Source organism: Lethenteron reissneri, chromosome 54 (assembly GCF_015708825.2).
Source record: "Lethenteron reissneri isolate LAM-NWPU_2019-01 chromosome 54, ASM1570882v1, whole genome shotgun sequence".
In the NCBI taxonomy this organism is placed as follows: Eukaryota; Metazoa; Chordata; class Hyperoartia; order Petromyzontiformes; family Petromyzontidae; genus Lethenteron; species Lethenteron reissneri.
The window spans coordinates 7,718,850-7,743,006 of record NC_083832.1 but is presented as its reverse complement, the minus strand read 5'-3'; the positions used below and the strand labels follow the sequence as shown (position 1 = coordinate 7,743,006).

Here is a 24,157-nt window from a genome sequence, read left to right as displayed (position 1 = left end):
AAGTAAAGAGAGAGGCGCGCGCAAGCAGGAGAGTGGCAAAGTTGTGGGGAGTTTCCCAACAGGATTACCGTAATGCACCGTGCACGAGGCGCCGTCTGAATTCTTTTCGCATCTTGACCCCACGTAAACCCGAGCTCGCCAGCCGAGCAGACACAGCGAGAGAAAAAAAAGTAAAGAAAAACAGGTTTTTTATTTTTCATTTCTCTCCTTCCACCACCACCACCACCCCTTCTCCTCTCCTCTAAAGGAAATAAACAGCAAGTTTGTTCGGCTTCTCTCTTATTTTTTTAAAGCCGATGCGTACGACTATTTTGTTAACATCTTACGAGGGAGAAATTATTTTTTTTGATCCAATGACAAACACGATCAAGCCGCGCGGACGAAACTAAAGTGAGTATATTCGTTAAGGTTACAGCTGCGAGGTTAATTTTACGTAACGCGTCACATGTGCGAATGATCGCTCAAAGTCCACGCTTCAACGTTTTTGTAAACTGTTCCTTTTTTTGGTATTTACTTAGATAAATAAATAAGCAAGAGAGGCGAGGGCTTAACTACTAGCACAAATGTGGTCATGTAAACAATGCATAGTTGCATTGAAATGGAAAAAATGGTGGTTTGATTTTTTTTCCCCCCACAAGTCTTTGTTGGATTCCCTTTCAGCCCGCAGATGTTTTACGAAGTACAGCTTGATTAAAAGAAAACATTATATATAATATAATGAAGCTAATTTGGTCGTGTATTGTGTTACCTGCTACGAGGCGGTTCAAAAACAACGTTTGGAAACAAAAGCTGAAAAAATTACACGCTGGAGCCGAGGGGGGGGGAACACTGTCAGGGCAATCGGCGTAACGTAATAAATCCGTTGCAGGTGTAGTTACTTGTTATAAATAAATCAAGCTGCTGATAAAAGCTGTGCATTAGCAGGTTCAAAGTGAAGTCTGGAAAAACTCACGGGCTCATTCGAGCCGTTGCAACAGCAGTCGCAACAGAAACAAAAATGATATCGCACAGTCGTTTTTTTTAGCTCTGCGGAGTTTAAAACCGGAGCTTGGGGATTGCGTTTTCAGTGAAAGGTTCTGTGTTTTCTGTTGTTTTCTTCGCATCCCTTTGATTTCTCCTCCCACAATCCCCCTTCCCCCCAACCACCACCACCACCACCATTCCACTCCTTTCTCCGCCGCAACAAAGCTGACAGATTAATACAGCGAGCGGGGGATGCCCGCTGGCTCTGGGTGTTCAGCCCGAATTTGACAGGTCAGGATTTTTGATGTGCACATTTGGCCCTCGCCAATGCACTTCATGAGATTGGTACTTTGTAAAATGGATAGATACCGGCTTGCCACTTTTACACCAGGATAAAAAAAAATGTAAGTTAGCTTTACGAGAGAGAAAAAAAACATACACACGCCTTGTGTGATTTCACCTGCCTACAAACGGGCCACCCCGGCAGTTAGAAATGCAAACACAACCAATCAATTAATTAAATGCCTAATGTATTGTTTCAAAACATGAGCTTCCTTCATAAAAAAAATTCCCATTTCTTATGTTTTGCTTATAATCACAAGTGTGAACTTCTGCAAGCCAAGTTTCAACATCAAATCGCAAAGGTATTGAATCCAATCACATCTAATCAGAGAAAAAACTAAGACTATTCAAAGTATCCTTTTAAAACTGGTTTATTAGTTTACCACGCGAAAGAAACACAATGCAACATGTTATTGAGCAGATATGCCGTGTGAAATGATACATTGAACCCAGACACTTTGTTGAGAGAACAAAGCATGTCAACATTCCTGAGTGGCCACCTTAAGCCACAAGGGCTTGTATTCTTACAAACACCCCGTGGCATTGTGGCTCAATTTCTAAACATTTTACCCAAAAAAAATCCACATGGTTTTTTTTTGTCAAATATCCACAAAATAGTGGTATCGTGGATGCATGCCGTTGCGCGATGGTTTACGAGCACATTGGACTTGCAATCCAGAGGTTGCCGGTTCAATCTCCTGGCGCGGCAGTGAAAGCAATGGGCAACTTTTATTAATTTATTTAAAACCCTGCTTCTCCCACTCCCCCACCTCTGTGAAGCCAGCATCAGCAATGTGTCCGCCACATTTGCTTTATTGGCAGGTCACGTGTGTGACGAGGTGATTGTGGGTTACTCCTCCCGCCTCTTCCAAAATGCCTGGCCAGCGTGGAGAAGTAGGCCAAAATACACCGCCCCCCCCGAGGGGATTTTTCGAGCACCATTCCGGTTGAGATCCTTCCACCGGCAGTGACGTGAGGCGGGAATTGCAGGGCTGCTCCTTTAACTTCACCTAGGTTGAATGACATCACCGTGGATGCTCGCAAACAATTGCACCGACTTGTTTAAAAGGAAGCGCTCGCGTTTAATCAATGAATCGCGGCGGAGGATGGATAAGGAAGTCAGGTGAAAACTTGTTTTAATGTTGCGTGAAATGTGTAAAACGTATTATTCTATTGCTCTGGGTTTAACAAATTGCTTCGCTTCCAGAAAAAATATTTAAAATATGTTCCTACAAAAACCTATGACTGAACACATTTTGCTGAAGACACTTAATTTTGAGAATGTATACGTATGAAGTTGTATTTTTTACGGATCCCCAACACATTTTTTTCCCACAGGTCATGCCAATGAACCTTTGATTTTTAAAAATATATATGAAAATATAACGTTACAACTGCGAATGGCCAACTTTGCTGTGAATTGAGAAATTACAACATTAATTCGCTTTGCTAATGTGCTCATTCATCTTGTTACAAAAAAAAACGTGAAATAGATATGACGTAATGTTCTCATGGAACATGCAAAACGAGTACAAAGGTAGCCTCAACCATTGCAGAGGATACTGCGGAATGCCGATGCAGCATTGCAACTCTTGCACGCGAATATGTGTGCCAAATATACCACTCTAATACACTTTTCAAATATACCGCTCTGTAACGCTATAAAAAAATGGGCATGAACAATGTGCAATTCAGTGTTACATCCCATAAGCAAGGGTGTAAGTTAAATAATGAACGTATTGAATTATAAAAAATGGGCGTCCTCAATTACCGTTTTCATGTTCCCATAAACACAACAACGTGATGTCACCGTGTCAAAATACGAGTCGAGTTTGAGTCTAGAAATGTTGCACGCTGGCGCAGAAGAAGCACAATTGCGGCAGCAAATGCTGCCATCTGGTGCCACTGCTACTTTGACAGGCCAATGCCAGCCAAGGGTGTTGTCGCACCTTATTAAATGACTCCTCTCTCTCGCCTATCAACTGCAAACGGTACGAGTCATCGCGGGATGGCGCGTGTGTGGGTTTTGTTGTTATTGTTGCTGCTATTTGCGAGGGTTTCGACAAAAAAAACTAAACTGTTTTCGGCGTTAAAGTCACGTAGAAAGAAATTAAATAATAATAGAATACGGCGTTTCGATTGCAACACAAGCAACCATCATCAGGTACAAATGAATGAGAAAACAAACATAGTAAACTTGGAAATAGAATGCAATACAACACAAAGAGTCGGCCAACACAACAGTCAACATCCAACCTGGTTCATTACATTATTTGTATCTGTGTGAGTCTCTCTTTGCTTGTGTGTCTGTCTGTGTGTCTCCGTGTCTATGTTTTGTCTCTCTCTCAAATGTAGCAATCTTTGGAAGAACGTTAATCAACCAGGTGGGGTGTTGACTTTTGAGTTAGCCGACTCGCTGTGTTGTATTGCATTCTATTTACAAGTTTACTGTTTGTTTTCTCATTAATTTGTACCTGATGACGGTTGCTTGTGTTGCAATCGAAACGTCGTATTCTATTATTTAATTAATTTAAAGTGAATTTACCGAAAGAACCAAAGATTAATTCCTGCAGTCACGAAAGCTTCGAATCTAGTCTTTCTTTACGGCGTGTAAGTCCCCGGCGCCACACGCACGCACGCTCGCCTGTCGAGTCGTAAGAGGGGCGTTTGGATATCCGAGAAGATCTACGGAGCGAGGGGGGGGAGGCTGTGTGAGCAAAACGCCAGACGCTGCATCCACTCACGGATGCGTGAGTGAGCCGCACGCGTAAATAGTCCGCGTGTGAATGGAAACGCGTCGGTGAAAGCGCGCGATTGTGAACACGGCCCTCTTTAATTTATGCGCAATTATTAAAGCACAAAAATATACTTCACTGTTCAGGCATAATGTACGGAAGCCAGTGGCCAATATTACCGTAATCTCCAGGTTAGAAGATGCACATTCTTGTCCTGTGTTTTAAAGCATACATTTTGAAGCATGCCGTGCCATCCGGTAGGTTTGTGTGTGTGTATGAGACCAGATTTTTATACGTTTATTGACACCGGGCACACGTTTTTGGGTACGTCTTTACTTTCCCGAGCGCCTTATAATCCGAAGAATACGGTACAAGCCAAAGAGCTGTCTTGAGCCGTGACGAAGAACGACTTACAGGTCACAGACAGTAAGTATGAATAACTGCCCTCAGAGGCATTGCCAGAGTGGATGAGTTTCTCATCATCATGGCTTAATGCCTGGCGGTATCATCAGCGAGTAGTTTCACTCACTTTATCAGCGTCCCTTGCCAAACCCTTTGATCCTGCAACTTATTTTTGTTATGACGGGAAGCCTCAACGAGTTTCAAGGCTTTTTTTCAATGAAGTTCCCGCATCAATTTTTTTTCTTTTATATGCTTGGGCCGACGGGTCACTGAGTATTTCTCCAATCTCAGAAACGCGTTCAAGAACAGACGGAGAGCTCCTACATACTTACGCTATTGGATTTTACATTTCACATTTTTGCCGTGTGCACAACGATATTAGAAATATGCCCCAGCGCAGCGGTTACGAGTATTGCCATTGTTGATATTGACGTTTGACAGTGCTGCATTCCAATATCCTCAAGCAGCTTACTAAACTTATGGGGGGGGGGGGGGGTGTCACATTATGCATTTCAATTCTTTGCAACTTTTTTGTGTTTAAAATATATGCGGGGAAAGGGATAAAACATTGAAAACACATACAAGAGAACATGAGGCTTGTAGCCGAATAAATAATGCACAACGAAGTGGCAGCAATCACCGCAGACACTTTTAAATGAATCAAGATGTCACGGCCGGGCCAAAACGGGAAAATGAACGACGATAACAAACACACACAAAAAAAGATGTGAGCGCTCGCACACTGCGATGGAAGAGACGCTCTAAGGACGCGACGTCGCTTCGACAGTTGAGGGCGGAGAGTGAGGACGCCGTGGGTATCAGGGGAACCCCCCGTGGTTCTTCGTTGTTGTTGCTGTAGCTGCTGTTGCTACTCGTCGATCTGATTTAACGCGCCCTTTTGTGAATTAAATTATATGCAGGAGGGGTGGGTTAGGCGTCGTTCATTTAAGTGTGCGGCGACATTGCAACAAGGTAAATTAAAAGGCGCGGTGCGGTGGTGGGGGCACGGCCGAGGGCATCGGCCATGCGGTCTCTCTACTCATTTGCTGACTCACAACGCACACGCGTCTTGCGCACTTGTCCGGTTCCCTTGTGGCTCCCGGCTGGCTCCCGTGCAGCGAGACGGGCCCGACACTCAAGTCAAGGTGACGGCGTTCGCCCCACCGTCAAATTTCTTCGATATTAACTGATGGGCGCTATTAAGCGGAGTAATTTTCGCTCCGGATTTTGTGTGTGTGTGTGTGTGTTACATTCATCACCAGCATCTACTTCCGACGTAATTACCGAAAGTTGAAGTTACAATTAAATTAAAATTAAAGTCGCGCATGCATAAAATTGCGTCCCATTCGGCGTAATTTTGCTATTTAGAAATGATACACATATGGGCGTTAAAAAAATAATTTTTTTCTCCCTCAATAACGCTACACGTTTAATAACAAAGCCATCATATTGCACCTACATAGTAATTGAAAGTAATATAAATACTGAACCCATTGCAATTTGAGAGAAAATAAAAAAATGATATGCTTCGGTATAGCCAAAATTTAATAGTATACCACGCAATAATAATTTAAAGTCCTTTGTCAATCCATTGCTCGATGAAGGCCTCCCCATGACATGGGGGGTTGCTTCACCATACTTCACCACACCAGTCAGTCTGGCTTCGCGATGGAGTGGGACTCAGGTCCGGTTCAAATAGCGCTCGGTCACCATGGTCATGATTTCGCACTCAGGGCGCGCTAGGGTTTACGGCGCAAACTGCTGCACCATCACCCCTGTAGAGTAGGGGTAGGGAACTTTTATTCTGCCAAGGGCCATTTGGATATTTATAATATCATTCGCGGGCCATACAAAATTATTAAATAAAAAATGTGCCTGTTTATATTTGGTCAAACATTTAATTAACTCACCCATAATACGATGGCTGGAACTGCTTCTCTTTGGCGAGGCGTGTGATGTTAGCTGGTATTGATGATGTTGCTGCTACTCGCAACTGCTTTTCCAGGTTTGCTCCGAGATTTATTGAATTTCGAGTCCTGCCTGCGCTTGCCTTGGCAGGGCCACACCAAATGATTTCGCGGGCCTTATACGGCCCGCGGGCCGGACGTTCCCCACCGCTGCTGTCGAGAGATAAGTAGGGCACGAGCAACGATGACTTGCCGGCAATTGTCAGTGTCTGTACCGTGTGCTTATCCGAAGTAAAAGTGAATGTAAAAAAAAATTGTCCCGAGGGAAAGTTTTTTGGCACATTTGAAGGTGGGAGAAAATTTGGGGTCTTTCGCTCACTGATCTCATTCTGCAGACCCTGTGTATGAGAACAACTCTCAGACGCAAGGCACGCTGGGGTCGTGATGTTTTTTTTTGCGATGAGGAAAATCGCATGTCAACGCATCGGCCCGTCAGGCCGCACCACGTCAACGTTTGGCTTATTTCAAGAGGGCGCGCCGTGCCGATGAGACGGGGTGACGTTGAGACCCGGGACCATAGCCGCCTCGTACGAATGGAAGATTGATCAAAGTTGCCGATGGGTTAAATATTATACATGTTTAGCGACCGAGCGAAGCGACTTACTTACGTGTAAAATAGAACTGTGGCAGGCAGGCGTATTCGTTTGTGAAAACAAATAAAACGTTTTACTTGCAACTTAATCAACGCAAGACTCGAATCGTTGTCCCACACATGCGTTTAAGTAAAAAAAAAAACTCTTCAATAGTGAATCTCACCGCGTCTCAAAACAAACAAAAACAAACTTCGTGTTTACCGCCACCTCCGTGTACGACCCGGGTTGTTACACGGCGTCTACAAAACACGCCGTCGGTGCGATAGGAAATGGAAAATACAAACTCTTAGGTTTTTTCGGTAAAGTCACGTAGGTAAAAAATAAAATGTAAAGTTAATAAAAGTAATAATGGAAAAAAAATAAAAAATAAAAATCACGACGTTTCGGAGGCAACACCTACGTGACTTTACCGAAAAAACCTAAGAGTATGAATCCTTGCAGTCACGAAAGCTTCAAATCTAGAATGGAAAATACAAGGCTGTGAATAAAAAAAAGAGAGAAAAGGCACCTCAACCCGTGACAGCCAATCCACTGAGACAGACCATCAGAGACGGCGTAAGCCAATCACAAGTGGCAAGTGCCACTTAGCGATGCGGCGCTTGCTTATTTTACCCTGCTTTCCGACCAACACATTCCTCTGGGAAGATTTTGTAAATAGAAGAGAGAGAGGAGGAGGAGAGGTAAGATATTTAGGCCGCTATTAGTGTGGTAAAGTGCCCGTCTGCACAATTCAGACAGACATGCACACAAACACTCCAAGACAGCGGAGGAGGAGGGAGGGGGGTGAAGAGAGAGAGAGAGGGGGGGGAAAGGTAGAGGGAGGGAGGGAGACAGCAGACAACATCAATAAGTAAAGCAAACAAACAAATGCATAGGTAAAGTCAGTCGCAGTGGTGCAAGGCATTTGCCATCCCTTTGCAAATATCAAATGTACTCTTCGCCCAACGCAGCGTGAGGCTGCTCGTTTTGAGTCAACATGTCTTGAACAAAAAAGCCCTGTCGAGGCATTTAAGAGATAGACAAACGCATGCCGACGCCTACGTATAAGAGTCGTCTAAAGGTGGATTAAAATACGCTCCAGAGATTTGCCCCAAACGCACCGCGTAACTCAGACTAAAATGAAAGGCAATTGTGACTGTTTACTGCGCTAATCGCTACGAATAAAAGCGATTGCATCTGTTTTTAAGTGTGACTTCAATTCATCCAGGTGTACAGTCTTCGGCGAAAGACCACACGTGTCCTTTGAAGACGCGACATTTCTAAGATGGCATTTCTTGTTAATTTGATCTCTGATTAAAGAACGATGGATTGCGGTCACGAATTAAGGCTCCGAAAAACGGAAGTTTTTTTTATTTAAATCGCAAAAGGAATGCTCAATTTATCCTTCAAAGACAGGGAGTCAGTATTATTGATGGACGATATTTGGTTTAATCAATTTGTGTGTGAGCGTTTTTGTGTATCCAAGGTATTTTACAAAACAAGCAGCAGACATAATCAACTGCAGTTTAGATTCGGGCATACTAACCATCCTGGTTGTGTTAAATGTATCGTCCTTCCCCTACACCTCCGATTAGGACGGTTAGTTACGTGCTGTGCAAAAGAAGTTCAACATTTCGCACATTCCGGCGATAATTACGTGAATTAAATCGTTCATCTTTACGACTTTTATTGACCATTAGATTTTCCAAAACATTGTTAGTCAAATTTGTGTTCCCCGAAACAACGCACGGACCATCAACTGACCGGTGCACACTTACCCTCGCCCAAGGCTCCCCGCCAGACAGAAGGCCGTCATCTGACAACAATAATCACGATAAAACACACACACACACCACGCCGCTTGCAGCGAAAAAAAAACACCCACCCCCCCGTTCAATTTGCGCCCAACGCGGGAAATTCCACGTCACACACGCTGTGTGCTCCCACGCTGTTTCCTTTTCAAGACCCCCCCTCCCCTCGTCACACAAAAACAGCGATGCAGATGTTACTGCTTTAACGGTGGTTAACGGTGGCTTGGCATCCACGGAGTATTTTGTTGTTGTTGTTGTTTCGTTTTACCGGGCAGAGCTAACAACGGCATGGGCGCCTCTGACTTGTGGCGATTCGCAAGGCGAAGCTCCCCCCGTGTTATCATCCACCGCCGTCTCATTATCTCTCCCTTGCATGCAACTCATTATGCCGCCAGGGCTGATAATAATCCAGTCGAACATCACTGGGAAGAAGAATTTATTATGACATGAATTATTAATCTAACGGGACTGCGGGTTGCAAGCGGTGCTTCGGCGTTGCAGGGGATTTCCTCTCTCTCTCTCTCGCTCTCTCCTATCCCTCGATTCTCACGCATAAAAGCCAGCAACTCTGCAGGTTGTCACTTTAAACAGTAGCTTTTGGCCTCCGCCTTTGATACGGAACATCGGCCAAAGAATTAAAGTTAAGTATAAATTATAACAAAAAAATAAGTGCGTTGTTTTGCTCATCTAAACTAGCGCGCACATGCATGATACGCTTAATCCTTACGAAGTGGTCACAAAAACTTTCTGCACACTTTCAATTCGCGACTCGCATCAGTTTTTTACTATGAACTCATTCATGTCGATGTTGGCACCGGTCCTTGTTCGCAGTTCGACGTTCAACGCCGTGGCCTAATGGGCACCGGCAATCACTGCCAATACGCTCGCGTCGCCAAACTTCGAATTATAATTAAACAGGTTACAGGGAATTATGTCTTTAAGCGCTACCAAATTGCTTTCTCTACCATTGCTGCCGCCCGAGGCGACGCGTAATAAAGGCGTCTGCAGTTCATCTTCTTGGTTCTTTCGTTTCGTGCCAGATCTAACTTCTGCCGCAGAAGCCTCCTTTCGTCCGATCATAACGAAGCCGAGCCGTGCAAGACGATGCCATCGAAAGCAAATGCGGCAAACGGTATCGATGGGTTAAAGACGTCGCGACGATTTGCGGTGTCCAATAGGTGACGATGACAGCGCGAGCTTGCGCAAAGGGGACGTGAGGCACAAGCCACACCAAGTGGGCTCTCGGCAGAGGAAGAGGAAAAAGAATGTAGTCATGCCTCGAGGTACAAAGTTGACGGATTTGTGGAGTCGAGAGAGGACATTGGAGCAAAGTGAACAGTAAATAAAATTCGAGGAAACAGCGTGAAAGACAGCTGAAAATGGAATTGATGGAAAAGAAAAAAACCCCATCAGTTTGCAACAGGACTATGCACAGATTTGTATAACAAGAATCCGTAGAGAGAGAGAGAGTGAATGAGTGAGTGAGAGGGCGTACGAGAGAGAGATGGCCTACTCAGAAGGTCCACAGCTTTGCAAAGGTTGCACTCCAGCCAGGGCTGTGCACAGAATAAACAGAGTATTTAATTTCAAAGGCGAGCAGCACAGACATTCCATTGTTTGAGCAGATTAGTGGTCCAGAAAAGAAAAACACCAGATGCAGTTTAGGACTCTCTGAGACATTCCAGTTTCGCTGCGGGGACTGACAGAAAGTGAAATGCATCTCCCTCCGCATGCTGCTCGGTGAAGAGGAAGAGGAGGAGGAGAGCGCAGGAGGTGAAGGAGGTGAGGGACGGCGTGTGTGGGTGTAGGTAGCAGCTCGCCGCTGCACGGAACGTGAATGAACCCCTCCCACGCCTTCCTCCACACCGAAGGGGTTGGGGAGGGGGAGACGAGATGGAGGCACACGTCCGAAGCTGTGCAGCGTGTGTTTTCGATCACCCTGTTGGCCGTGGTCAAAGAAACGCAACGCAGCTGACAGTACCGACGTGAAGGTAATGCAAAGCGAACGCAAGGTGTAGCGAGAGTTGCCACTGGGAGCTGTTAGGGGATTCGTGCAGCATATTTTGCCACTTACTGCATTACTAATCCATTTCTCTGTAATTGTCATACGGGATCTCCAGAGACGCCGTCTGATATTGAGCCAATGTAGATTAGTCTTGCCTTCTTCATATCGCAATTGCCCTCTACTGGAGATTTGTAAAAAAAAAAGATCGGCAGACAGGTTAGGTAATTTATTGCAGGATGTATCTCCCTACGCGTTTAAACCACGCGTGCGATATTTCCTCAAAGGGAAAATAAATCGTTGGGACAAATCCGCTGGCTTGTAACTCGAAAATAAGGCGTGTAACAAATATTTTATTTGACCCAATTTGTCATTTCGGGGACGTGAGAGCATTTCTTCAGTGCTTATTTGTCAAATGATTTTTTTTGTGTTGAGCCAACCCTGAAATAATGACTTGGGTTGCTAATTGTTGTTAGCAAACAGTTAATTCCCAAAGCTCCAATAACTCAAACTCGGCTAAACGGTTACTCATAAAACCCGTCTTGAAGTTGTATTTTTTTGTTCGACAAGTTCCCTTAGGAGGGTTAAGCAATGGAGCGTTGTTTATTTTAAAAATACTGCGCGCTAATATATTTAATCATAATAATCAAAAAATCCACACGAGTTCGTAAATGACAGGGGAGAAAATATTCCGCGCACTTTTTTTTCATCCAGAAGCTATCGTATTTATTTTCTGCATCTTACCCAAAATTCCTTGGGTTTTTCGGTAAAGTCACGTAGATAGGTTGAAAGAAAATAAAAATAAACTACGACGTTTCGATCGCAACACAAGCGGTCGTCATCAGGAAAAGGAGAGTTAGCTTCTCAAGGTAAACTGTTCATAAAAGTTTGAAGTTTTCGTGACTGCAGGGATCCACACTCTTTGGTTCTTTCGGTAAAGTCACGTAGGTATAAAATAAAATAAATGTATACCTACGTGACTTTACCGAAATAACCATTAAATTTTTTTTTTATACCTACGTGACTTTACCGAAAGAACCAAAGAGTATGTTTATTAAGGTTTTAAATGGGCGTAGCCCAAATGTCAGCAGCATGGGCGGAGCAGCTAATGCTAATGTGAGTGGTGGGCAGTGACCGCGACCGTGGTGGGTTTTTCCACCAATCAAAGGGCTGCCAGGTAAAAAAAAATTGCATGTTAATGTAAGAACGCCGAGCGTGCCAAGGTGACTATGTTAATGTGAGAGATTCGGATGTTAATGGAAGATCGCAAAGCAGCAACATCGAGTAGGGCGCGCGAGGTGGCTGTGTTGGTGTGAGAAATTCAATCTGTTAATGTAATTTTTTTGTTATTTTCTTTGAACCTATCTACGTGACTTTACCGAAAGACCCAAAGAATATGAATTCCTTGCAGTCACGAAAGCTTTAAGTCAAGATCTTACCCAATCTTTACTTAAACAGATACGAAGCTCACCTTGTTAAACCCACACCCCTCCCCACCCAAAATGTACTTAATTTATATCAATTTCATATCAATCCCAAAAGAAATGTTTTCAAAGGAGCTCGAATATGATGCAAACTAGGTCACGCCTGTGTTAAACGACCGCCACACTGCTTTAGCGTTATGCACGAAGCGACTTCACACGTCAATTTAATTTTATAAACATTGTATATAAAAGCAGGGCCTTTCACTAAAACACGTGGCACAGCTCTGATCTCTCATCATATCTCAGCAGCTGAGCAGGTGTGAGCCTGCACGAGCGCTGGCATGGGTGAGCACTGCGCGCGTATTAAGACGCTACCGGCCGCAAAACGAATCGTTGTACGATATGGTCCCCACCTTCGCCAAAACCCGCATTGACCAACGCGGTCAAACATGCGGTCAAGTAACCCCCGTGACCGACGCAGCGTGTGGAGGCCCTCCTCCAGCAGTGAGCTGACTAAGAGGCTCTCTACATGTCCAGGAAGAGCCCCAAACTCGCATGTGCCAATATCGTTTTAACCATACGAAACATTTTTTTCTTCTTCTAAAGTAACAACAAAAATTGAACGACCAACTCTCCCACGGCTCTGCCGCAGCTGCGCGATCGGAATCGTGTCATGAAACAAAGTTGTCCGTGTAGAAGCGTCGCGAAGCGGTGTGGTGCAACACGCGTGTGCCAGAGGAAATCAACCGCGTGAAAGGGAGCTGTTGTGGAACTACTTTTGAAATCCCTCTGAGTGACCTTGCATCCAGGCTGGGGGAAGGGGGGGGCTGCATTACACTGGTCAACAACAACAAAACTTTTTCTTCTGGCCTGGACTTTTGCGGCTGTTTTAGACTAATTTCAGGGTGTTGATTTCAAATCTGATCTCAAATTTACTCTATCACATCTCATTTTTATGCTATCGGCATACCCCATTTTCATCGATTTTACCCGAAATTAACTCTGTCACTTATGATTGCAAGTTGTTGCGAGTCAGTGACTGCTTTTGTGTTAAAATATGGTGCTGTATTTTTAGGATGGTGTGTTTATAATATCATTTTACGTAGATATCCACATTTATTTAATGTTTTTCTTCTGCAGTTTTTATTGAAAATGCAATATTTGATATCTCAAAAACCTAACATGTGATAGAGAAAAACTGATGCCAAATTTGGAATCAGCACCCCAAAATTACATTAGAACCGTTGGAATACCTTATGCCAGAAAAAGTGTGTGGACCAGTGTTATCCCGCGTCTCGCATCTTTCGTGTCGTATATCGCAAAATGAAAAGTGCGGCCGCAAAAACGAACCGTGCGTCTGTTCCTGAATCAGAATGTGTATTTATACTGGAGGAATCCTTTGAGCTATAAAGCTCTTTTTCCACAGTTTTGCGGTCGTGGTGAGTTGGTAAGAACGTTATTAAAACACAAACAATACAAACACACGAGAATCGTGCAAAGTACAAGAAAGGTAATGTGAGCGTTGGCTGCAAGCACCTGGGATGACCACGGTTGGCTACGTACGGCGCGAAGGAAGTTCAACCGTACACACATACACACAAGCGCCGCAGCCTAACGCATTTATCGCAAATCTCACAGCCCCAGCCGCCACCCCCACGCACCCGGCACTTCAATAGCGCAGGACAAATGATTTCTAAGCTTCCTGGGAAGTTGAATGTAACAGCTGGAAGCTTGTAGTTGGGTGTAAAATATGAGGCTGAGGTCTTTTATAGGGTTTTCCCAGCCGAGTACTGTGCCAGAAAAACGCCTACAAACACCAGTTAGGAAATTAATAGTTATATTTGACTCGTTCAATTGAGGCGGCTGACAGGTTTTTGCCTGATTAATTACTGAGAGGGGAGAGGAATGAACACAGTATGAAAAATACCACTCCTTTGAGGAATGGACCATGAGAGAGAGAGAGAGAAAAAAAAGGTTTGAAAGTGTTAAACTGTGCATTGGACAAATAATAATGGCTCGGGTTAGTGGCCACCAAAACTAAATGCATCCAACACATGACCGCTCACAAGCTCGCGATCTCTGGTGAAGCCCTCAACAGACGCTGCTTTTCATAATGGTTCTGTGGGTGCGTGCGCATGTGTGGTGTGTATGGAGCGGTGGTGTCGCGATTCGCGCGCTGCGCTACAAACACCGGCGACCCGGGTTCGATTCCTGCTCACGGCCAGCACCGGTGACGATTATCTGAACCGGTCCTGGGCCCTCCCCTAGGTCGACTCAGCCTCACATGAGTACCTTGTACGGTGTGTAAACATCGCCACTGGGGAAAACAAAAGCGGTCGGCCGTGGATGCTGGCCACCCACCCCCTCGTAGGTGTTCGCTAACAGCACTTGCCTCTACAGTCTGTTAAAGGCTGGGTGGGGGGAAATCTTTGTCTTTGTGAGCTTGCACGCATGCCAACGGTTTACATTTATGAGCACAATCACAGATAAAGGATTTATGTTAGCATGTAAAAACATTGCTCAGTCGGGTGATATTGACACAGATGATCGGATACGTTTTTATTTTTTAAGGGTGGGGGGGGGGGGGGCGGATTTTTAGTGTTTTCGGAAAACGTGGTTCTTCGCTTGGTGTCCGCTGTTGTGATGGGGAGTGGGGGGAGGGTGGAAGTCGTAGGAGTTTTGCTATCATCATTATTCATTCACATTGGCAAGCTGCTAAATTGTGTTACACGGCTTAAAGACAAATGATTTACACGTGCTTGCAGCTACTTTGCGTGGGAACGGAGACCCATTGCTGCCTGATATGTTGGGGCAAGTGTTTTTGTTGCTGTGGTGTATGTATGTGTATCGTTTTTTTTAGTAAGCGCTCGCTTGGAGCGTTGCTTTGCCCGGCTTGCCGGTCACAGAAGAGCCAACCGCGAGCATCATCAAGAGCACAGCGCTGACCATTTTGGGCAGAGCAATGCAATTCGTTCTCAAAATTATTTTGTCGATGACCTCCGCATGAATGACGCAAATCGAACGACGAGACGAACTTTGACCCGCGTTGCATCACGGTGTTACGAAACCACGAAGAGTCGTCTTGTCGTTATTGTTTATTTCTAACGCAGGATCTTGCGAATGAAAATTGATAACGTCGCCTTGATAGTGCAATTTAAATCATGAGCACTCGCGTTGAGTAACAGTATTGGGCAGCGGCTGCTTCTTATGGATGGAGAGGCTCTAATACTCTGACTGGCACGCACCCATTTCAACAATTCACAATGAGACCTGAAGACGGAAGCTTGTGTTGCCTCCGAAACGACGTGATTTTTTATTTTTTATTTTTATTTTACTTTTATTAATTTTAATTTTAATTTTTTACCTACGTGACTTTACCGAAAAAACCTAAGAATATGAAAATGAGACGGCATTTAAGAAGAGAGTTGGTGTGCGATTTAGATTTTCTCTTATCAGGCATTCGGCACCAAACAATTGCAATAGTAGTAGTAGTTGTTGTTGTTAAGTAAATGACAGCGTACCTTTCGAGCGAACGATAACACAGATACACGTGCTTCTGCAATAACACGGCGACACTAAAAGCGTCCCTTTTTGATGATCTCGGAATGTCTCGACCAGTCTCAAAGACAACAAAAAAATGTTTTTTGCGAGGATGTCCCTGCTGTACATTTGAAGGATGTTTGGCCGACTCAATTGACGAAAGTGACGACCACGACCGAAGCTCCCGGCACGTGAATGCAATCAGCAACAACAACAACAAGAGGGCATCGTGCCTGCCGCTGGAGAACGCCACGTGGGGAGCACGACCCGAAAGGGCGACTCTGAGAGCGACTTTCAGCGATTGTTTTGGCTTCGTGCCGAAGGCGACCAACCGGGTTACAGTCCGGAGTGTCGGTGGCTAGGAAATGTTGTCCCCATAATGTTTTTTTTGTGGGTTAGATCCCGTATATAGAGTGTGCTTCAAAAAAATGTTGTAACACTATCGTTTTTGGGACTATCGTTTTTAATGGCAAAATAACGGATAATACACTGTAACATGATAATAAATGTAATGTTAATAGCTTCAAAAAGTCGAAGGGTCTCTGCTTGTTCGCCATCATTGTCAACATGTGCCTGGAATCTTCTCCAGGTGGTCTCCAGAGCCCGGAGGGCACAATTTTTCGTGGCATTGTTGCAAATTCTCGGAAGTGTTAACATGTTTTTGAAGCACGCTATATATAAATGTGTCGTTAAACCCGCCACCACCCGACACAGCCAATTAGTAGGGGTTCGTCGCGTAAACAAAACATGCCAATCCGTTACTAGTTCAGCACACCGGTGTGTTGGAGAGTAAACCCACACCATTTACTATTCGAGTAACATTTACAATGCTACCTGTTATCTCTCTTGCCTGCTTTACAGAAAGTCGTGGGTCCGATCTTGACACTAAAACCTGTTTATTTATAGTTTGCGTGTCTGTCTCCCAGTGGTAACGTGGATTTTTTTTCTCTCTGGGTCCTCCGGTTTTTCCATTTCGCATTTAGAATCAATACGCATTTTAGAGCTATTTGGTTGCTATAAAGTTCCACGTGACGATAAGCCACTTCGTTGAGCTATCACCAGTGGCCAGGTCGCTTCTGAAATAAGAGCTACATAGCTCGGTGGCCCTTTACCTGGTGAAATAAAATAAAATGAGTTCATCTTCTTGGTTCTTTCGGTAAAGTCACGTAGAAGGGAAGTAATAAAATAATACAAATAATAGTGAGAATTGTTTTATTATGTTTTATTTTTATTATTTTATTACTTCCCTTCTACGTGAATTTACCGAAAGAACCAAAAAGATGAATCCCTGCAGCCACGAAAGCTTTAAATCGAAAAAAATGAGTTCATGTTTATAGACGCGTAACGACGCACGTCCAAAAAACAGCCTCGTCTCATCGTCCTGCTCGGCTACTCAAGCGGCAAGAGATGCAACTCTTAATCGCTGCGGATCATTGGGGGGGGGGGGGCGGGGGTGAGAATACAAATATATTCTCGGCCTAAGCACATTGCACAATCGCACAGGTTCAACGAGGCGACTTCCACGAAAGGGACACTTTTCGGGAGCTACGTTGGCCCATGGACACTTTATGTATATCGACGAGGTGGGGGGGGGGTGGAGGGTCTTTCACTCCGCCCGCCCGCCCGCACGCACGCGCGGCGCGCACACACCTGTAGCTCGAAACGTTTAGGGGTGAATCTGGGACAGGGTTCTTCGGAGCGAGTTGGAGAGCGCTCGCGTTTGATTTACAAGTTGACCGTGACAAAGACCACACTCCCTGTTGGTTCCAAGCACTGTACACCGGCTGAGTAATCTGTTTCTTTGCCCCAACCCCCCCACCCACCCACCCCCTCTTTTGTTTAAAATGTTATCCTCGGTACGAAATAATTAGTCTCAGCCACAAGACTACCCAATAGGCTGGCCTCAGAGGGAACAGTCAAAACAGTCGGGGGGGGGGGGGAAGGGGGCAGGAGGGGAGTTCATCTCGTCAAAAATGTCTCGCAAACGGTCAATGCAAGTGGTTGGAAAATAAGCAGAGATCCTTCAACAACTAGCACCATATGGCACCGTGTTTGCTTAACTTCGTAGGGCAAGCTCTGGCTTGTGCAGGTATTCCAGAAAAAAATGTATATGGAAAAAATTCCAAGGATAGATGCTGTACATTTTAAAATACCGAAATCATTCATTGTCCGTTAAAGTTCAAGTCCGGCGCAAAAATAAAAAAATAAAACACAGATCGGCACGACACGCGTGTTTTCACAACATCGCATTGTGTGCGCAGTTTTGGTTTTAATGCAATTATGGATATTGCTTTTTTTCCCGGCAAGGAAACGCACAAAAGGCGTTCGAGCGTAAGAGCACGGCCGCTCGATGGGACACACGCGAGCTAAAACCCTCATTGTTTCGCGCGGCCGCAGTGAAAATGTTGTTTGAGGGCGTTTTTGACTTCTGCCAAGAGGCCAACCGCTGCCGGTAAAGTCAGGCAGAGGCCAGGATGCAGATAGGGTGTTTTACAAAATTTGCCACGAAACTCGTTTGCGTTTAAAAGCACTCCGTTCGCTATTAAACGTGCAGTCCTCGACGCGAGAGAGGGGGGGGGGGTGATGGGGAACTGTTTACAAAGTGTCGGAGTAAAAACACAGGAGGGCAAGTGACACTTCCTCAGACATAGCTGCCTCGAGAGAGCTTCCTACAGCTATTAAAAAGTGACGTGCAAGGGGAAAAATGAAATGGCAAATGGTTTACAGGGGATTAATTAAACCGCACTCTGACAAAGAAAACAAGCCACCTTGGATTTACGACGGCACTCACTCCAGGTGTGGAAAAATGCGGCGTTGGCGGTGTTTATTTTCTTGCGTGAGAATGTTTCATTTCACTCGGCGGGTTGACACCTTGACGCAGATTATCTGCCATCGAGTGGCTTGCTTAACGATCAGAATGTGTTCGCGAATTGCGCCGATTGTTTTTTTTAGATTCTTTGCCTCCTCCCCCGCACCAACATACGGTAGTTGGACAGAAAGATAAATTACGGGCTTTGGTATCGAGGAACAAAACAAATGCGTGCAACCATCATCGCACAAGTTGTACCGCCTTAGGAAAGGGGGTGACGCGTCTTTAAAAACCACGCACGGTCAAAAAAAAACATTCGGAAAAGTACGGGAGTGAAATGGTGCAAAGTGGATCAGAAAAAACGTTTTCATTGTAATGTTAGACATCCGAGCATTAAGAATGTTTAATTCGACTGGTGGGCTCAGTTGGGAAAGTTAAATAGCACGGGGTACTAAGAAAGAATCACTGGGTGTAGCGGTGGAGGTCTTCTGGAGTGGATCAATCGCTGCAGAACAACTCGGTAACCCCGTCAAGGCGAATCAAATTTTGTCGAATTGGGAGAGAGAATTGGCAGACGTAGCCTGGGATAAGAATAATAATGCCGGAGTGGCAACCAAGGAATGGAATGCATCAGAGAGAGAGAGAGTGCATTCATCAAGGAGAGGAAGCGATAAAATCGGTGTGTGTGTGCTGATGCGTGGTGGATTATTAGATCGCCGCATCGAGATATTTGCGTTGCGACTTAGGCAGGCCTTCATCCAGCAGGGGATTGACCAAAGCCGATGATGATTGGTGATGCAAAGTGCACAGAATCCACATGGCTGTCTAAATGCGCTGCTGGGACATTAAAAACGTAGACAGATTTGTGGATCTCGCCTTCTTGACCAGCGAGTAGACAGCAACCTGGGCTAGACCAGTCACCGATTAAACGAGCCTCCTTCTTAATTCGCTATATAATTTCTGACAAACTGTAGGATATAAACGGATCGGTTGAAAACGTAGACATTCAATTCACCTCTTAAGAGAACCCAACTTGTTCACGTTTATTTCAAAGGTGCGTTTAAAAAAAAAAAAGAATCAGCAGCACAACTGCCAACTGCCCTCGGAACCAATTTTCGTCCACATGTTTCCCTAACCTTTTGGAAGTACTTATTTGGCATTACATTGCCTTTTCCTGGGACAATTTTACTTGGCCGGTGTGAAGCCAGGCAAACACTACATTTAGTTATGAAAATCATTTTCAAGACGTCTCGACGAACGGCATCAATCCTCACTTTACGGGGAAAATCTCTCGAAAAATGTCAGGCAGTATCCATTGTTTGATAACCTTTGTTTAAAAAAAAAAAACAGCATAATTTTTTTTTTGACTTTTTTATATATACAGATTTCCGATAGTCAAGAATAATAACAGTGGCAGTGAAGGAGTGAAACGCGTCGCACGAGCGCGTGCACCGAACATATGGAGCAATGATATGAGTTCATGAGCAGGTGCTGGGTGGATTGTTACATCGCAAGGATCGTGAGAGGTGGCAACGGCTTGGAGAGGCCTTCATCGAGCAGTGGATCGACTACGGATGAATTAAAAGAATTCATTTTTTTTTTACCAACAACATTTTTATTTTCTTGGTTCTTTCGGTAAAGTCACGTAGAATGGAAATAATAAAATAATAAAAAAAAAAAATAAATATTATTTTATTCGGTAAAGTCACATAGAATGGAAATAATAAAATAATAAAAATTCTACAATAAAAAAAATAAAACATATTTTTATTATTTTATTATTTCCATTCTACGTGACTTTACCGAAATAACCAAGAAGATGAATCCCTGCAGCCACAAAAGCTTTAAATCGAAACATTTATTACCAGATACTGACAAAATCCTATTTCCAATCTTCCAACGTATTAACATGTCCTAATCCATCTGCAAAACCTCCCATTAATTATTCAACATTTTACGTGGCTATGACGAGTCGTGTGGAAAAAAAAATTCCTCCTCTCGATGTTTACAGACATTTAATGCAACCCAAAGCAGTGCCCGCCCTGCGCAGTGAACTGATCGAACAGTTTCAAGTTCGAGTGGGACCTTGTGTAGCCAGGTGAATACTCAAGGGCCCAGGATGAGTCTCAATATGCAGACCTGAGGCCTCAGTCTGACAGTAGGTGGAAAACTTAGACCCTGATGCCGGCACTCAGTGGTTGACTCTTGCTGCGAATGACGTCACGGGTTTCGAACGTCCGCTGTGAAGCAGACACCGCATACTGTTATCACGGTGATTGCAGACCCGCAGTATTAACCGGGGCGGCCGCCGCAGCCGAACCCTGGACCTGCACAACAATCGGCGGGCACGCCGCCTGCTTCTTTTAGCAGTGTGCATGCACACTCCGTTGAACTTCTTTCGCACCGCACGTAGCCAACCGCGATGATCGCGGGTGTGAGAAACGTTGCGGCTTGTTGTTTTGTTTGTTATCGCACGGAAAATAAGTCGCGCAATCAAATTGATCTTCCCGTCCGCAAGTTTCGTTACACCCGAAAATGTGTCACCACCCACGGTGTCAAAATTACCACCTTGCCCGTATCAATCCACGCTCTCAGTCGCACGAAATCCACGGCATCACCTGCTTTTGCGGGTGGACGAGAAAAGTCGCGTGGAATATTTATCCTTTTTATCTGCATTTAATCTACGAATGGCCGTAGGGGATCATCAGTATCGTGAGCCGTGATGGATGAAGGCCTTCCCCAAGCCGTCACCATATCTCAAGGTTTCACGACCAACGATCCTCCTAGCTCCTGCAACACTCCACAGATTGAAAATAAATTTCTGTCCAACTGCTCTTCTTGTCTTCTTGGTTCTTTCGGTAAAGTCACGTAGAAGGGAAATAATAAAATAATAAAAATAAAACATAATAAAATAATTCTCACGACGTTTCCGCCACAACGCAAGCAGCCGTCCTCAGGTGAAGACCAGGTCTGTAGGGGAGACAGCGTCCGTTGTCATTCCCGCGCACCTCCGATTAGCGCGGTTGCCTACGTGCGGTGCGAAAGAAGTTCACACTCTGATACCGTCGCTCCATCTCCACGGTGGACGCGCTCTCTGGCGTGTCCCCCTCCCCACCTTGGATGCCACCCCGCTGACTCGTCTTGATGACCACCCCCATCACCCCTTCTTGCGGCATTGCCACAAGCCCACTTGTCTCAACAGCCAACGTCAAGTCTCGAATGTTGCACGAGTTCTCCGTAACACGCCTTCTGGTGGTTTTCCTTAACCTGGGGTGCACGCACTCCCTGGGGGTGCGTGATGCCCTTGCGGGGGGGGGGGGGTGTGCGAGACATGGCCCACGTGGTGTATTTTTTGAAAGGTAAATCATCGAAAACACAAATTAAGCACGTGGCACGTCGGTACACCTACTTTGCTTCATCAAACCCCAATGTATTTACGAACATTAAAACATGTTGTAACGATTGAGAAACAAAGGCATGCAAGGCTGCAGTGAAGGTTAAGGACCACTGGTTTCACGTGAATGATGCACCTGCACCCAAGCTTCTGTGCGCACTTTTACCGATCCCAGTTCCACGTTCACGTTTAGCGATCCGCGTGCAATCGCGGGAAATGTGCACACGCCGATTAAACACGTTTCACTTTTTTTTTGCAACACTGATATGTGTCACTTTTCATAATTAATTGCAGCTTTCCCAAAACAGAAAAGGGCTTCGATCTGCTCTCGTCAACCTCTTGGATTCATGGTTTCATTTGAGCTTCGCCTTTCAATAACTGCTCAAGATGAGCAAGCCCACGTGTGCTTTCCATCGGCGTCCGTCCAACAGATGCCATCAATTGCCGGGCAAACCTCCTGTACATGGCAGGATAAGTTATTTCAGTGGATTATAGGATGTGTCAATAGTGCCCCAGCATTAACACGGATAGCGAGAGTTTCACTCCAACACACGTGTGCGTGTGGCGTGTGAGTGTTTGTGCCGTTTTGCTTCACTCATTTCAGTGCTTAGCCGTTATTCCCACCTGAAATATGATAGTTTACATTTGAATTGCTAAATGTTTCGGGAAGAGTGCGAATAAAGGTGCAAACATTACAAAGACAACCACCCCCCGTATAGCCTTAACATACTGTTGTGACAAGTGCTGTTCTGAGCACCTATGAACGGCGGCACGCCAGCACCACGCCCGGCCGCCTTTGTCTCTCGAGTGGCGATCTTTACACATCGCACCAGGTACTCATTTGAGGCTTAGTCAACCTAGGGAAGGCCCAGGACAGGTTCAGATAATCGTCGCTAGTGAAGACCGTGAGAGATGGAATCGAACCCGCGTCACTTAGGTTCGTAGCGGTGGCGCGCTAACCGCTACACTACCCGCAAACAATACGCGCACACACAAACCCCACATCTCCAATTATCACGGTTGGCTACGTACGGTGCGAAAGAAGTTCATCATACATACAAACCGGTTATCTATCACATTGCTGCTCACAATCCAGACTCCCTCTAACACCCACGCAACGCTTCTTGTACGCCCGCAGCCAGGCATAGGTTATTATTCCACCACTTGTACTTCACCTCAAGCATTTCCCTTCATCTGGGTCCATCTCGGTAAGACGGCAAAGCCATGTTTTTGTTTCAGGCGGGATACAATCCATATTGAAAAAGTTCATTTGCCCGTGACCTCCGGTGGACAATGGCTCACCATTGTGAATGCAATGTGGGAACTGCACGGTGCAAGGACAGAGCGACTGGCTGCTGCTGCTGCTGCTGTCTTGTTGACGTGCCTGGAACTCATTTACGGAAAGGGTTCGAGTGGCGGAACTCGAAATTAAATACACTGGGACTCGAGGAGGCAGGTGGGTAACATTCTGGGCCACCCAGTCACTCCAACGTGAACCTCGGTTGCATCGCGTTAAGGTGGCAGACCTTCAATGCAGCAGACCCCCTACGGCGTGGCTTCAGCGGCACGGCGATGAGGGTATCTCCTTCGCGTGCGCTCAGGGCACACGGTGTTTACGGCTGAACTAATTTATTTTTCGATTTAAAGCTTTCGTGACTGCAGGGATTCAGCTTCTTGGTTCTTTCGGTAAAGTCACGTAGAATGGAAATAATAAAATAATAAAAATTAAACATAATAAAATAATTCTTACGACGTTTCGGCCACAACGCAAGCAGCCGTCCTCAGGTGGAGAGCAGGTCTGTCGAGTAGACAGAATCTGAATGACCTGAGGACGGCTGCTTGCGTTGTGGCCGAAACGTCGTGAGAATTATTTTATTATGTTTTATTTTTATTATTTTATTATTTACATTCTACGTGACTTTACCGAAAGAACCAAGAAGATAATTTATTTTTCTTGGGTCTTTCCGTAAAGTCACGTAGAACACATTTTTTTATTACAAAAAACTACGACGTTTCTCTCCTGATGACGATTGCTTGTGTTGCGATCGAAAGGTCGTAGTTATTTTGTAAAAAAAAATTGTTCTCAGTGACTATGAACTCCTGCGGTCACGAAAGCTTTAAGTCAAGATTACATTTTATTTTAACAGGTAAGGCCCCTCTGAGCTATGTGGCTCTCTTTCTGAAACGACCTGACCA

General features: G+C 45.0%; 2 protein-coding genes and 1 long non-coding RNA gene across 4 annotated transcripts in view; 1 reads left to right on the top strand and 2 right to left on the bottom strand.

Moving 5' to 3' along the window:
- The window catches only part of LOC133356600 (uncharacterized), a 490,957-nt gene that overhangs the window by 160,023 nt on the left and 306,777 nt on the right, over positions 1–24,157 (bottom strand). The window lies entirely within an intron of this gene.
- LOC133356599 (forkhead box protein P2-like) overlaps positions 1–24,157 on the bottom strand; it is a 292,969-nt gene that overhangs the window by 199,043 nt on the left and 69,769 nt on the right. The gene's annotated exons all lie outside the window — the stretch shown is intronic.
- The window catches only part of LOC133356586 (uncharacterized), a 37,761-nt gene continuing 24,146 nt past the window's right edge, over positions 10,543–24,157 (top strand). The window contains exon 1 of the long non-coding RNA XR_009756862.1: positions 10,543–10,574. This is a non-coding gene — a long non-coding RNA (uncharacterized LOC133356586). The remainder of the gene's footprint in view (positions 10,575–24,157) is intronic.